The sequence below is a fragment of the Dama dama genome, chromosome 5 (assembly GCF_033118175.1).
Source record: "Dama dama isolate Ldn47 chromosome 5, ASM3311817v1, whole genome shotgun sequence".
NCBI lineage: Eukaryota > Metazoa > Chordata > Mammalia > Artiodactyla > Cervidae > Dama > Dama dama.
The window spans coordinates 126,737,848-126,752,031 of NC_083685.1; the positions used below are offsets into that span (position 1 = coordinate 126,737,848).

General features: G+C 54.5%; 1 protein-coding gene and 1 long non-coding RNA gene across 3 annotated transcripts in view; one reads left to right on the forward strand and one right to left on the reverse strand.

Moving 5' to 3' along the window:
• Positions 1-14,184, forward strand: part of SDK2 (sidekick cell adhesion molecule 2) — a 262,997-nt gene that overhangs the window by 52,847 nt on the left and 195,966 nt on the right. The gene's annotated exons all lie outside the window — the stretch shown is intronic.
• On the reverse strand, positions 11,592-13,376 carry LOC133056183 (uncharacterized). Its single transcript, XR_009692754.1, has 2 exons — positions 13,223-13,376; positions 11,592-12,102 (listed from the first exon to the last, which is right to left on the reverse strand). It is a non-coding gene; the product is annotated as an uncharacterized LOC133056183 (long non-coding RNA).

A 14,184-nucleotide genomic window follows, 5' to 3' on the forward strand; every position in this document is an offset into this window, starting at 1 on the left:
CTGGTGGAGGGTGGGAGCTGTTAGGGGAGGAACTCCACAGGATGCAGGCCAGCACACCCTCTGCAGGGTTGGTGGGATTAGGAGGTTTGGTCTGGAGCAAGCCCTGATCACGACTTCCCTGTGGCTCAAACGGTAAAGAATCTGCCTGCGAGGCAGGAGACCAGGGTCCGATCCCTGGGTTGGGAAGTTCCTCTGGAGCAGGGAAAGGCAACCCACTCCAGTATTCTTGCCTGGAGAGTTCCATGGACAGAGAAGCCTGGCGGGCTACAGCCCGTGGGGTCGCAAAGAGCCGGACACGACTGAGTGACTAACACAGTCCACAGTCCAGTCCACACAAGCCCTGATCACTGTCTGGGATTCCTCTTTGCCCTCCCCTCATCCCCAGGCTTCTAACAGTCATGCATTTTGAGATCGGAAAGGAACCCATAAGTGAATACCTGCTCAGAGCATGGTCCACAGACCACCATCATCAGCGTCATCCAGTCTTGACCAAGAATCAGAATATTTGGAGGTGGAGCCAGGAATCTGTATTTTGATCATCACCGCCCTCCCCCCAACCAGTGATCCCTGGTCACATTAGTTGAGAAGTGCTGTATCACCCACTCTACAGAGAGTAAAACTGAGGCCCCAGGAGAGATCACAAGTTCTCCAAGGTCACGCAGCTTATTGATGGCGGTTGTTGCGGTAGAAGGCTGGCTTGAATGAGCTCCTGATTCCCGTGCCCTTTTCACAGAATCGCCCTGGACCCTGGAAACCACGGCAGGAAGTGCATGGCCTGGGAGACAAGAGGATTCATTCTGAATCTACGTCCCAGTCCTGGCTCTGTCTATAGCTGTGTGGCCTTGGGCAAGTTATTCGACCTCTCTGAGCTTCCATTCTTCACCTGTCCAACAGGAACAGCACCACCTTCCTTGCCCAGTGACTCTGCAGACTTGGTGGATTGGTGCCAGGCAGTGTGATGGGGAGAAGCCAGCACTGGGTCACAGCTCCCTGCCTCCCCCTTAATGGAGAGCAGGACCACCTGAGTGGAGGGTGGACTTCCTGGCCATGTGCGCCGAGCTCTCTGGCCATGCCGGATCCTCCTCTGCCCCCTTCCCTCCCACCCCCTTTAATCCTCCACCAGAGATGCTTTCTAATCAGCCACAAGGACAGAGGAGCAGCAGCCAGCATCCATCACCTGTAACGGATCAACAGGCTCTGCGACCTTTGGCCCTTCCTCTTATAAATCACCCTCTCCTCTTCTGTTCTGGAGACTGCTGGGCTGGGCTGGGCTGGGCTGGCAGGAGGACCAGGGACGCCCCTTGGATGGAGGGAGTCAGAGGGGAAGAAGCACGCCTGGAGGGTCAGAGTTGGGAGACCCTGTTGGCAGAGGAGGATGCCCCTCAAATAAATTTAACTTTTTATTTTGTATTGGGTTATAGCTGATTAGGGCTTCCCTGCTGGCTCAGATGGTAGAGAATGGTAGACCTTCAACGCAGGGGACCTGGTTCAATCCCTGGGATGGAAAGATTCCCTGGAGAAGGGAATGGCTACCCACTCCAGTATTCTTGCCCGGAGAATCCCATGGACAGAGGAGCCTGGTGGCCTATAGTCCATGGAGTTGCGAAGAGTCAGACACGACTGAAGAGACTTAGCCAGCACGCATGCATAGCTGACTACCCTTGTTGTGATACTTTCAGGTGGAGAGCAGAGGGACTCTGCCATTCGTATGCATGGGTCCATTCTCCCCCAGACTCCCCTCCCATCCAGACTGTCACCCAACATGGAGCAGAGCTCCTGGAGTGGTACAATAGTTCCTGTTCGTTACCCATTTTAAATACAGCAGGGTGGACAGGCAACCGTAAGTTTGTTCTTGAAGTCCGCGAGTCTCGTTCTGTTTTGCAGGTTCATTTGTATCTTTCCTTTTTAGATTCCACATGTAAGGATGTCATATGACATTTCCCCTTCTTTGTCTGACGTCACTCAGTGTGACGTCTCCAGGCCCATCGCCCCTCTTATTTTAGACAGAGGAGCCCAAGGCTCAGAAGGACATACGCTGTGCCCCAGCTCTCTCTGCAGGTCAGCGGCAGGAGGAGGGAGGCGGGGCAGGACAGGTGGCCCGGTGCGTCCTGGGCATCGGCCGTCATGCTCTTTGTGGGGAAGGTGGGCAGGTCCATAGCTGGATATTCGGGTCTGCAGAGTTCTTCCCTTTTCTCTTGAGGATGCACGACTCTTTGGAAAAGATGATAAAGCTACTGGTCAGCCCCCGCCCCCCGCCGCCCCCTGCTGCCATCCACACCCTCCCCAGGGCCCCTGGCTACCCCTTCCCCTGTCCTGGAGCCAGGAGAACCTGGGTGAGGCTGCGTCCCGGTGCCCGGCTCTGCAGGCTGGCCGGTGTGTGGGACACAGTGGGGCAGTAGGGGTTGGTGCGCTTGGGGAGCCGCTGGGCAGGGAACCCTCTTCCCTAGAGGGCTCCTCCTCCACCCCAAGCTGCCTCTGCTGATCCGGCCGTTCCAGGGAGACTGGGTCCCCGGCATCTTGTTGTTCGAAGTCAGAATCTGCATTTAGGAGACAGGCCCCCGGTGGCTGGCAGGCTGGCAAAGCGGCTTTGGGCGAGCCTGGCACTCACCCCCCCCCCCACCCCCCAGCCCCCGCATGCCTATTCATCCGCCCGGACTCCAAGCTGAGGGTAGAGTCCTGGATGGAGCTGTGGATGGGCAGGGTGCTCTCATCCCCTACCCCCAGGAACTTGTTTGTGGGCAGGTGTGAGGGCTGGGGGCTGTTAGTACATCCAGGACATCTCGCCCAGGGTGTCACTTCTGACTTTCCCTCCAGCCTTTGAGGTCCAGGGGACAGTGACTTGCTGGGGGGTCCTATTATTCAGAGCCCTCCCTGCTTAACTTTGGGGAGCTGTGTCTTACGATGGGGATGGGGTGCATTACAGAGGTGCAGGTATGTTCCAGAAGAAGGGGTACCTAACCCCCGTATCAGAGCCCCCAGCACTCACTGGCAGCCCAAAGTGCTACTCGAGCTGGAGGGAAGCCAACAGCACCAGTGATTTGCCTGTTACAAAGTCTGCATGAATCAGGGCTGGTCCTTGGGCAGGCATTCATTAAGTGACTATTGTATGCTGAGAACACAGTGGGTGTAAAAACCACTGTTTGCCCTCGCATAGTCTAGAGGATAAGACAAAGTTAGATGAAATTATTTTATTACATAGTGATTGATCAAGTTACAAGAGTCTGTAAAAATACTCAAAGAGGGATATATGATCTCTAAGAGGTATCCAGGAGGGCTTCCTGGAGGAGGGGACATTTAGGCTGATCCCTGAAAGATGTGTAGGAGTTACTAGGCATAGAGGTGGGGGATGGATTTGCTGGAGGAGCAGATGTCCTGGGTAGAACTCCTGGGGCAAATGGGTGTGAGCTTGCCATGCCTGAGGGACCAGCGGGAAGAGAAGGTCTCAGCCTTAAGGTACTCACAGAGCAGGTGGGGAAGCGGGCAGGCTGGTGAGACAGAGCCTCCCTCACACTCACTTCTACACGCGGAGGTGAGAGCGCAGTGCTGTGGGGGTGGGGTGGAACCTTCTGGAAGACTTCCTGGGTGGGCAGCTCTAAAGCCTGTATCGGAAGGGCCAGGGGGATACCCAGGTGGGAGAGAGCCCCCTTCTGGTTGGGAGAGGCCGGCTGAGCAGAAGTGGGGGATGTGAGGGGTGAGCGGGCAGGGCAGCGGGACCCTTGCCAGGAGCCTGGCCCCGCTCTCGTGTTGCTCTCTTTCTTTGAAAGGGAGGCTGGCGGAGCTTCTGCATTATTAATAGTGACACATAGTAAACATTTTGGTAATTGTCACAGCCAGAGGCTCTGAGAGGCAGCACCAGCTGTTGCCAGCGTGAAAAAGGAAGGCAACACGCTCCTGCCAGCCCAGCGCACACCCCCAGACGCTCGTGCCCGTGCGCCCCACTTTCTGCTTCGTTTCTGCCCTCTCCCGAGAGATCAGCCAGAAGTGAGAGGCTGGGTGGTACAGAGGAGGGGCTGTCCCCACCCCGCCCATCGGATCAGGGTCAGGGTTCAGAGTGTGAGCCATGCAGTCCCCCAAATTTCCCCGATAACATGACCCCCTCACCTCAGCTTCCAGCCTCAGCCCAGCCCCAGAGGTCCTGAGTCAGGCTGGAGCCAGGCTGGGAAGGCGGTTTTCCTGTGAGAGACAAGGAGGGGTGTCTGACCAGGCCGGCAGTCTGGGGGTGCCCCCCTTCAAGAGGGCAGGTGGCAGAAACAGACTTACAGACTGAGAAAATGGACTTATGGCGGCCGGGGGAAGGATGGGAGGAAGGGATGGTTACGGAGTTGGGGATGGACATGTGCGCATGGCTATTTTTAAAATACATAACCAACAAGGACCTCCTGTCTAGCACAGGAAACTCTGCCCAATGTTATGTGCCAGCCTGGATGGGAGGGGAGTTTTGGGGGAGAATGGATACAGGTATATGCATGGCTGAATCCCTTCACTGTTCGCCGGAAACTGTGACAACATTGTTAACTGGCTATACTCCAACACAAAATAATACAAAGGAAAGGGTGGGCGGCAGCTTATCCTGGGATGGATGTCTGTCTGGAGGGAGGGCGGTCTCAGCATGGTAACGAGGGGGACGTCCTTGACTCTGCGGGGTCACCGCGTCCATCAGTGACTGAGTGGCATGTGGAAAGCGGACTGTCAGAGCTGAGCTTGGCAGGCGGCGTTCGAATCACAGACCAGGGTCAGCTCAGGTAGTTGCAGGTGTAGGAACGCATGCAGGTCCCCTCAGGAAGGCAAGAAATCCTTAGGAGCACAGTCTCCCCTTACGAGCACGTCAAGGGAAATACCCTGGGGGCTGAGGAGTTTTTCCTAAATCGGCTGTGGGACTAGCTGTATAGTTTGCAAGACCCAGGGCGGAATGAAAAAGTGGCCCTTGCTTGAAAAGTAGATTAAAGAGTGCTGTTACAGCTACTGAAGCATCCAGCTTTTTCCTGTCTTCTTGCATGTCTCTCTTCTGCTCACCGGCACAGGCTATTTTTCCAACACAGAGGATCTCTGACTTAACGATGGTTCGGCTTAGCGTTTCGATTTTGGTCGATGGCACGAAAATGATGCACAGTCAGTAGAAACTGTACTACAGAGTTTGAACGTTGATCTTTTCCCAGCTGGTGATATATGGTCCCATCCTCTCTGGTGATGTTGGGTGGCAGCCGTGATCGCAGCCCCCAGGCAGCCCCACTATCATGCGAGTCAAAAATGAATGCACTTACAACCCAGATAGCTTCACTACTCTGTGCTTCACTTTGAACAATCAGTCGATGACATGAGATATTTGACACATTATTATAAAATAGGCTTTGAGTGAAGTGATCTTGTGCAACTATAGGCTAATGTTAAGTGTTCAGAGCACAGTCAAGGTTGGTGAGGCTCAGCTGTGATGTTCATTAGGTGTAGTAAATGCATTTTCAACTCATGGTGGTGACTTTATTGGGATGTGACCTCCGTTGTAAATCAAGAAAGATCCATACTTCACTTACAAAACACAAATTCAAAGACACAGTTATTGAGAATTTTAAGACGGCGATGACACAGCATGGTCTCTTCTGAGCACAAGACTCAGAGGCCGCCTGGGCCTCACGCGGGCAAAGCTGGCCCTGGTTTGGTGCGAGCCACTGTATCACAGAGAAGCGGATGCAGCTGGGGGCAAGAAGACTATCCCCACCAGGGAGGGGACAGCCCACGGTTCCCTGCTCCGGGTACGGGACAGGGTGCTGGAGCCACACCCAGGAGGGGCGCTGACACCTGGGAGTGGGTGTAACGGATTTCAGCACAGAGGGCAAACCGCATCATAGGCTGAGCGGTGGGAGAAACGGACTCTGTGGTCCAGCAGAGAGGAATGTCTGATGGTGGTAAGTCTGTGCGCCCCAAGAAGGAGAAGCATGGGATGAGATGGAGGGTTAGAGACGGGAGAACCCACCCCCGACGGTCATGGACAGCTGCCCGGGCAGCAGTAACAAAGAGCCGCCCACTGGGCGGCTTGACAACAGACAGTTACTATCTCGGGCTCTGGAGGCTGGATGTCCAAGATCAACGTGTCGGCAGGGTTGCTTTCTTCCAAGGCCTCTGTCCAAGGTTTGCAGTCCACCGTCTTCTCCCTGGGTCTGCACATGGTCTTCGCTCTGTGCGGGTCTGTGCCCTAATCTCTTCTTGTAAGGCAGCAGTTGTGCTGGACTAGAGCCCACCCGCATGATCTCATTTTACCTTCATTATCTCTGTAAGCGTGCGCGTGTGCGTGCTCAGTCATGTCTGACTCTTGCGACCCCGTGGACTGCAATCTGCCAGGCTCCTCTGTCCATGGGATTTCCCAGGCAAGAAATACTGGGATGGGTTGCCATTTCCTACTTCAGGAGATCCTCGCAACCCAGGGATCAAACCCGAATCTCCTGCGTCTCCTGCAGGCGTGCTCTTTACTGCTGAGCCTCCAGAAAAGCCCCCAGGCTGGGTCACAGGTTATGAAATCGTGTCCCGAGGACCCAGAATTCAGAGGTGCTTCAGCCATCATGGCAGGTGGTGGGTGGGTCCAGGTGGGGAGTTGGGGGACAGCAACACAGGCTTGGACCACCCCCTCACCCCTGCTTGGATGAGGGCATCTGCCCGTTGCTGTTTTATCTGTTGGGACCTTTATGTGATTTTATTAGGATCGAGGCTGAGATGGTTTGAAAGCTCTTATTTGAGGGAAGACAGTATCTAGTCCAAGCACCTGGGGTCTCACTTGCCTGAAGTTTAGATCCCAGAAGTGTCCATCCTTTCTAACAACAGGTGGGACGTCCCCACCATGGACAGGAGGGCGTGTGTGTGGGCACCGGCCCAGCCAGCGCTTCCGGGGCCCAGGGGATCTGGCAGGCTGGCTGGCTTTCGGGTTGAATGTCAGGCCAGCCCTGGGGCATGGAGAGCCTGATTCCTGCTGCCTCGGGGATGACAGAGTCGCTCACATGGGGGACCCTGGTCACAGAGGGCAGGGCCGCTGGCCGGGACCCAGCCGGGCTCACCTTTCCTGGAAGCCAGGCCGGGCGGGAAACAGCGTTTCCAGTAAGAAGGAGGCTCAGCCCCGGCTAGCTTGGCACACCTGCTCGTGCTGCAGGGGAGGGCTCTTGCATCTCAGTGGCCCTAATGAGTGCCGGGGAGAGCTGTTTACAGCTAAGTGGGCTGTAATGGCTTTCTGCGGTCATTAGACACAGGCTATTGGGAGCGCCCGTCAGGCCGCGGGGCTGGGCTCCTGCCTGCTCCCCCCCAGGCCCAGATCAATAAGCCAGGAGCGGACCTGGGTGGGCCGCCAGCTCCCGGAGTATGGACGGCCCCTGGGGACCACGCCGGGTCTCACAGTAGCCATCTTGACCCCAGGCCCTGAGCAAGCTCGGGGCACGGAGCTCCCCAGAGTGGGAACCCCGAAGTGGACACAGGGCACTGGAGTTGGCCACTCTGCTGGAGGCCTAGGCCTGGTCAGGGGGGCCTTTGGGGATTAAACTTGATTCCGTTCAGCGAGGGTTGAGGGGAACATGGGAATGGGAGAGTGGGGCCGCCCTTAAGGGCTTCCGCGTTAGAGACAGACCTGGCTTTGGTCTCAGTTGGGCCACAGGCACGCGGTGTTCAGTCTCTGAGCCTCAGTCTTCCCGTCTGTAGGATGGAGCTGAAGCGGTCCCCTTGGCAGGGTGGCTCTGAGGATGCCGTGGGGAGGTGGCAGGATGGAGCTGGTGCTCAGTGGAGGGTGGCGCCGACATCACCACCATCATCCCATCATCACCACCATTATAAGAGGGACGGGCAGGGGGTCTTCCGGTCTTGTTTCCGTGGCCTGTTTTGGCTAACCTCGTGTCAGATGGCAGACCGAGCCAGTCGGCAGCGGGGGCCAGCCTCACTCACCTTCACATGCTCGCAGAAACGATCTGTGGGGTCTCTGCGCTGTGCTGGGCTTTGGGGAAGCAGAGCAAGGAGCCCGCCCGTGATGGGTCCCATGGACGCTGGGCCGAGTGCGGCAGTGGTGGGAGCAGGGTCCTGAGGCCAGGCTTGGTTTAGGAGGCAGGGGCGTGACAGACCGGAGGGGCCCATGGCAGAACTCCACCCAGGGAGGGGGCGTTTGTCCTGCGTCCGCCTTGCTCAGCGCAGGCTCGCTCTCTCCCCAGGACCACGGGGCAGCTCCCAGGGCTCCAGGAGAGTGATGCGGGCTGTCTGACTCTCTGCCTTCCCCCAGCAAAGCCTGGGAGAGTTAGGGCTCTGAGGTCTCACTGCTCGTTCCTCACCCAGAGTAAGTGTCCTGCGTCCGACGCTGCAGCCTCCTGTAACTCAGGCCCTGCTGCGGAGAGGCTCCTCCGACACTTTTATCACCCCCATATCTTCTGGAGCCGAGAGCGGGGGACGGCTCTGCACCTCCTAGAAGTCCAGGAGAAAGATGAGAGGTGGAGGGTTATAAACTCACGAGGCTGGGGCTTGGGCCTTTGTCCCGAGGGCCTTGACTGAGGGTTTTCACTGCCCACCTGTGTGAGCAGGCTTGACCCAGTCCTCTTCCTCTGCCTGGAATTTTCCAGACTGCAGCATAACAGCCACAGTGCTTCTCAACCCAGGCCACACCTGAAAAATCACCTGGAGGGGTGATTTCAAAATTTCCAGTGTCTGGACTGAATGCCTGCTGTTTCTGATCGATTCATCTGCGGCGGAGATTGTTTCTGAAAGCTCCCTGCATGTGTGAATCCAGCGTGCAGCCAGGGTTAGTACGCATGAACATAAAGCTACCCACTCCAGTATTCTTCCCTGGGAAATCCCATGGACAGAGGAGCCTGGCGGGCTACAGTCCATAGGGTCGCAAAAAGTCGGACACGACTGAACAGCTAACACTTTTCATCACTGATGTTGTTCAGTCGCTCAGTCGTGTCCGACTCTTTGCGACCCATGGACTGCAGCACGCCAGGCTTCCCTGTCCTTCACCAACTCCCGGAGTTTGCGCAAATTCATATCCAGTGAGTCAATGATGCCACCCCACCATCTCACTTTTCATAGAGGAAAGAAAATGGGCTTTGGAGCTGGGCGTCCAGCCCTGGCTCCGCCACTTACCGTGTGATCGTAGGTGAGTGGGTCAACATCTCTGAACCTTAGTGCCGATTTCTGGTTTTTTAATTAATAAGAAAATCAAAATGGAGACAAGAGCTCCTGGCTGGCTATTCAGGAGACAGTTGTTGAATGTCAGTTAGGAAAACGTGTGCAAAAGTGCTGCGCTTTTGTAGCCTCAGCCCTGTTCTTTGCACTGTCTAAGGAGGACAGGGTATCGTCATATTGTCTCTCACAGTGTACACGAAACCCGCAGAGAGACAGACCCCGCTGCCCAGTGGTTTTAAGGTAAAGCAGGGGTGATGGTCACCTCTTCTGTGGGTCATTGGGTTAATGGCTCCTACCCTTTGTATCTGTCCTCCTTGGGACTCACTGACCGCCTTGAATCTGCAATTTGTCCTTCCCCAAATTGGGAGATACTCAGCCTTTATTTGGTCAAACACTTTTTCTGCCCGTATTTTCTCTCCTCTTTCTCGGGCTCCGTATGGATGTCAGGTGCCTAGACACAGTCCCCGAGGCCCTAGCTTTAGTGTTCTTTCGGTTTTAGGTTTTTTTTTCTGTCTGTTCTTCAGGTTGGATATTTTCTGTTGATCTGTCTTCACATTCACCGACTCTTTCTTCTGTTCTCGTTAATGAAGTGTTAAAGCCTATTCAATCAACTTTTAATTTCAGATCTTGTATTTTTCAATTCAAGAATTTTTATTTGATTCTCTTTAATAGCTTTTATTTCTCCACTGAGATTCCCCATTTGGACATTCATTACAGGTATATTTTCCTTTGTGTCCTTAAGGACAGTTAGAATAGCTGTTTTAGAACAGCCTGTATTGATTTCTATTACGTAGGGATCACATTTTTCTGGGTTTGTGTGTATGTATGTGTGCCTGGAAGTTTGGGGCTATATGCTGGACATTGTGAGTGACATGTTGTAAAGACTTTGGATTTTGTTATGTTACCCTCAAGTGCATTGATTAAAAGCAAACAAGAATGGTTAATTTGGCTGGACTCAAACTCCAAACTTTGTCTCCCATGTGGTGGCCGGTAGCAGAAATCTCTTCTCAGTTCTTCTAACCTTTGTGAGCTGCTTAGAGTGGCCCGTGCTTGGATATTTCACAGGTTGGCCAATGCTTTGGGAAGAGTTTATAAACAGAATTTGAGTCTGCTTCCACTGACTCTCCTTTCTGGGATTCCCACCCTCACATTCCAACTATTGCAGTCTCTCCAAACTCTGTTCTCTGGCTCTTTAAGTCAGTAAGATTTCAGGTTTTCTGTCTGGCATCCCTGGTGTCTCTGACAGTAAAGAATCCGCCTGCCAATGCAGGAGATCCAGGTTCAATCCCTGGGTTGGGAGGATCTCCTGGAGAAGGGAACGGCTACCCACTCCAGTATTCTTGCCTGGAGAATCCCATGGACAGAGGAGTCTGGCGGGCCACAGTCCCTGGGGGCGCAGAGAGTCGGACACGACTGACCGACTGGCACTTTCACTTCATCTGGATTTTCGTTGTCCCCCTTGGCAGAGGCTGGAGTCCGCCATCGACAGGGCCCCATGGAAAAGTCACTCAAGGGCCACTCCTGTCTTCTAAGTATTGACTCCCCTCCTTGTCGCCTGCCTTTGGCTGCTCTCCAGTGCCTTCAGACCGTTGTTGACACTTGTCATCCGCTGGAGGGAGGCGGTCTGCCATCTTTGCTGGGAGCCCCAGACCCAGCCGTTTGGTCTTGCGAGGTCGCACGGGAGGACAGCAGGCGTTGATCTGGGTCATACCTGTGCCCACCCAGTGACATTAGTCACAGCAGCTGTTCATCACGTATAGCTGAACATCCCAGAGGCTCAGCTCAAGGACAGAACGCACGAGAGCCTCACTGTAAGAGAAGGGGGACTTTGGACTTCCCCAGGTGGTCCAGTGCTTAAGATGCCACGCTTCCTCTGCAGGAGGAACAGGTTCAGTCCCTGGTCGGGGTACTGGGATCCCACATGTCGCGTGGAGCGGCCAAAAAACAGAGGGAGAGAAGATGGACTTCAGGCTGCAAGCCAGCCCTGTCCAGTCAAGCTTTCGATGGTGATAGGAATGTGCTATATTCTGCACAGCCCAACGTGGCAGCCGCCAGCCACATGTGGCCAGTGTGACTGAGAAACTTAAATTTTAAATTTTATTTCATTTTAATAAACAACCCGGTCCTACCGTGTAGCACACGGAACTGTATATTCTGTATTCTATAATAAACCATAGCAGAAAAGAAGATTTTTAAAAAAGGATGCATCTGTATGTATAACTGAATCACTTGGCTGTACACGAGAAATTAGCGCGTTATAAATCAACTGTGCGTCAATTAAAAACGTGATGTCATTTCAATGACAAGTTAAAATTTCCATAGCTTCAGGAGGCTATGTTACTGCAGGTCTAAGCAAATTCAAGAAATTGGTCTGGAATTGACAGGAAAATAGAAAACAGGGTAGCTGTAAAAAAAAGTTACAAAAAGATTTACTGGAAGAAAATAAAGTCACCTAGGGCATGTGAAAGAGGATCTTATTTATTCCCTACCCCCCCAAAACGGTACGTACACCTGAAGAGCCCCTTCTGGAGTCCCGTTGCCCTGCAGAGTTGCTCATGGCATTTCAAACTGAGAGTTATATTAGGCAGCAATTATAAAGGAACACAGACGGGTTTTTTTAAGTTATGAATTCCCCTAAGGTATTCGAGATAGGACATGATTTATAAAAATTAGATTTGCCTGTGACTTCTGGGAGAGCGCATCTCTGATTCGAAGCGAAGTTATCCGTCGCTGGTCCTGTCTCAGTGCAGCCTTGCCCGGAAGCCACGCATCTCCTGGGTGTGGTGGATGCCTGGCCAAGGTTCCCTGCCGGCAGAGGTCTGAGGACCTGGGCAGGGCCGTCGTCCCCCCTCCTCCGGGAAATAGTGAGAGCACTGAGGTTCCAGCCAGACTGCCTGAGGTGGGATTCCAGCTTCAGCGCGGTGCTGTGGGCTCCAGAGCGTCTGTGTGCCTCAACTTGCACATCTGTAAAATGGGGACAATAAGTCGGCCCACCTCCTCAGGATGTTTAGGATGGAGGCATGAGCATGGGTTAAAGTGTATAGCACACGGACACATCAGCCCTTGGCACGTGGTAAAATGTTCAATACGTCTTGGTGATAGTTCTCTTTCTTACTTAGCCCCTCCTCCATGCCCAGGTTCTGTCTCCCTCTCCCTGCCCTTTCTGACTGTCCTCAGACCCCATGACTCACCCCTTGTCTCCCCAGCCTCCATGCATCACTCTGGACAGACACTGGGACAACCTCCAGCCGCTCCTGTCCTACCTGCCTGCCTCCCGCCCCTCAGGTTCTTCTTTCTCCTTTGAGAAGCATCTGACCTCATGCTCCATTCAGATTCCGTGTGGCTCTCCTTCTCCGTATTTCCACCTGCCCTAATTCTTACCGGGGAAGTACAGGAAAGAGACGGGCTAATTGGATACGAAAAGTGAACAGAGGAAGTCCGGAACAAGGATCAAATGAGTGAGGCTCTGGCCTCAAGGACAAAATTGAGTGTGTGCCCAAGACATTCAGTCATCAAGATAAATAACGTTTTAATGCAGTATTTTTTTAAAAATCCAAATTAATGCGAAAGTCACATGATGAATAAAATATCAGAATGTTCCCAGAAGACCGAATCTGCCCCTGCCCTTGTGTGGTTCACCGCACACCCCCTCCCCCAGCGCCAGCGCCGTCAGAGCCTGACTTTATTTAACATCTTGCTGTTTTGTTCATCATGGAAAGTCTTACGTTAATTTGTATTTTTTGAAACGTTACATTAAAATATTTATCTTGATGACTCAGATTTTCGCCACCCTTCCTTTAAATTTTGCCCCAGTGCCTCGCTGTCCTCGCCTTGATTTCTGGCCCTGGAACAGAGTCCTTTCAAGCAGAGGCGAGTTCTAGGGGAAGCCAGCTGTGGGGGGTGGAGGGGGTGGGGGCAGCAGGGTCTCCACAGTCCCCAGGGAGCCCTCTGGGGCCACTTGCTCCTCCTCCAGCCTTTTGGCCATTGGAGGCTGGGGCAGGGGCCAGCCCTGAGCCACGTACGGGAAGACAGTCCCCCAACACGGTGATCACGCACACCCCCCAGTGACCCCTGTACTGTGTACCTCGGGGGTCCACGGTGACAGCCACAGAGAGCATCCTGAAGAAGGACGCCGGCTGCTTCAGAGCAGAAGCAGCAAACCGTGTCCTTCTGGCTGATTTTCTGCGGCCACCTCACCATGTGGGGACCTCCCAGGCCCTGGGCGGACGGCTCCTCTTCCTGTCCAAGCGCCTTTCTTGGCCTCTCCTCCTCCCCGTCCCTGATCTGGGAGAGGCCGTCCCGTGGGCTGACCACGCGCAGGGGTGGGTGGGGTTAGTGGACAGAGGCCAGAGGAGGGGGCCCGGCCCTGCCAGCCCTGTCATTGCCTCCTCGCACGCCCACCACAGCTCTCTTTCCAGACCCAAAATAGCTCCCCCAGCCCCACCCCTGGCGCAGCTAGAAATGCCCAAGCTGTGAGTATCTGGGGCGGGGTGCTTGCCAGATCCCCCAAAGCCTGGGCAGGGTGAGTAGGAACAGGGCGGGGCGTCTCCCCTCCTCCTGTATCTGCGGGGGAGCGGGGGCCCTGGTGTCCAGCAGGCAGCCAGCCAGGCCTGTTGGCATCATCCCACACTCCCTGCTTCCTGACCCCCAAGGGTGTCCCAGCTCCTTTCTTGCTGGCAGGAGGGAGCTCTGGCCCGTCTCCTGGTAGGGGAGCCTGTGCTCCTGAGTCAGACCCAGGAGAAGGGCAGGGAGCCGGCATTTCTGGAGCAGCCGATCTGCACCAGGCAGGGTATGAACATCCGAAATCTCAGCCAGCTTTCCCGTCACCCTGTAGGCGGGGCCCAGATCCCCCATCATCATGCGAGATTTTAAATATTGAAGAAATAGTGCTGTCCTGACATCTCTGGAACATTCCATGTTCCGGCCCCTGGAAGGTGGACGCCAGGCACAGCCTCAGCGGCCAGTACACTCAGCCCTGCTCCATCCCCACAGCCCAGATGTCGTCCCCGCCAAGCGGAACCTTGTATTCCTGGTTATTAAATATTT